General features: G+C 36.5%; 1 pseudogene; it reads right to left on the minus strand.

Moving 5' to 3' along the window:
• LOC147552231 (protein S40-6 pseudogene) lies at nucleotides 1-877 on the minus strand (annotated as a pseudogene).
• Between the last annotated feature and the right edge of the window lie 1,229 nt (nucleotides 878-2,106).

Here is a 2,106-nt window from a genome sequence, read left to right on the forward strand (position 1 = left end):
TTTCACCAGTAGAATCATTGTTCATTTAAGAAAAAAATATACAAAAACGATTTGGTAATTAAAAATAATTTTTTTGATTTAATAACATTAAATACTTAATAATTAACCATCAAATCCGGTCTGACTCCAAACCGCATCTCGAACCCGACTCAAGTCTCTACCCTTGAGTGTTCGACCAACTCCTTCAAAAACCGATGTGGTCGTGTGTTTACGACCCCCACGTGCTAAATACTCGTGTGGTGGAACTCTTCCGGATTCATCATCGTGGTCTAACCCATCGTCTGAATCATGCAGCGATTCAACAGAGTTAATACGGAGAATCTTCGTCCAGTCCGGTACGTTCACCGGAGCCGACGAAGCTATATGATAGCCACGTGGCGAACCATGACCACCATTGAATTGATGCACAATTCTCGAGGATTGAGTTTTAGTTGTTGATTCCTCAAAAGCTAAAGAAAGTCCACCAATTTGACGACCTTCTCTATCATACCACCGTTCATTTCGAATCAAACGGTCACCTTTACTTTTTATCTCACGGTAGCTCCAATCATTTCGTGTAACGCGACCCACCTGATCATCATCGACCATCGACCATACATCTTCTTCACCGAGTTCCGGTCCATCTGAACCGGTTCCAGCCGATTGGTTCTGATTATAACTAAAATTATCTAATAACCGTTCATGTCGATTTGAACCGATTTTTCGTCCTCTAGCCATTGAAATTGTTTAAATTCTATAACATCCGGCCACCGGAATCAAAATATCCCGACTACCCAAGTTGGAATTTCGATTTTGTTATTCAAATAACATGAATTGAGAGATGAATTTGTTGTGATAAGTTTTCTCACTTTCTCTCTCTAAACTAGTGACGCCCAAGCTCAAATGAAGTGATATATTTATATTATAGAGAAATGCTAGATTTACAACTAGAAATCTGGAAAATTCATCCAGATTGACTTGGCTCCTACATGGCATCTTGGAAGTTCAAATACATTTATAAGTAATTTATTGATTTTACCAATATACCCTCTCGTCTATGGTTTCTCTCTCTAAAACCTTTATCTCTAAATCCTTTAATCACCCAGAAATCAAATAAGACCAAACTTTGAAAAACGAAATCAAGTTTTCTTCTTAAAATATTCAATCCATAAATCTATTTGATAGGAGAAGAATCATAGTTCAAATGACTATTTCAGAAAATGGAAATCAAAATCTATAAAATTTCCCTACTTCAAAGTTACTAAAAGTCAATATTAAAGAGGCTTTCTGCATATCATTTGTATGAAAAAAATCACCATGGATTGTATATGTTGTAGATTTCTGGTTAGAGAAAGAAAGAGGAAGTTAGAGAGAGAAAGATAATGAGAGAGAATATGAGCAAGTGGTTTTTTTCCTAAATTTCAGATTTGCTGTAGAAGTTAGTGGTTTCTACCCAAGTAAACCCCAAATATGTCAAATTAATTGATTGTTTCTCACAAACAAGAAGGTTTGGATGATGAGTATGTCCTTTCACCACCCTATTTATTTTACAGTAGTTAAGGTTTAGAGAGAAGCTATGAATTCATTTGAAGGGTTTAGAGAGAGAAACAAGAGAAAAGAAAAGAGGGTAGATTGGTAAAAGCCAAATTCACTCATAAATGCATTTGAAATTCCAAAATGCCATGTAGGAGCCATGTCAATCTGGATAAATTTTCCAGATTTTAAGTTGTAAGGGTAGCATTTCTCTTATTGAAATGGGGTTTTGAGATTCCTTACTTTTTGTTATTTAATTTATGTTTCATTTCATGTGCATTTAGTTGATATCTCCCATCAAGAGGGAGGATGAAAATTTGACAAAAACGTTGCGGTATCAAAAAGATGAGGGGAGAGGGACATCTTGATTTGAATAGTGGGACATACTATACAAAGTTTTACATTCACAAAATAGCCGCCAGCGGACGTGTCGATAAAAAAACACGCAGGGCACAATTTTTTATAAGATAACACGGTACCGCACAGAACAACTCGTGTTCTGCCATGCTGACACGTCATATTATGGTAATACTGGCGCCCTGCGCCATTCCTAATCTGCCACAACCACCGTATTTTGTTACAAACGGGTTACTT

This window comes from Eschscholzia californica, unplaced genomic scaffold, assembly GCF_041429995.1.
Source record: "Eschscholzia californica isolate CP2 unplaced genomic scaffold, dmEscCali1.0.p SCAF_3, whole genome shotgun sequence".
NCBI lineage: Eukaryota > Viridiplantae > Streptophyta > Magnoliopsida > Ranunculales > Papaveraceae > Eschscholzia > Eschscholzia californica.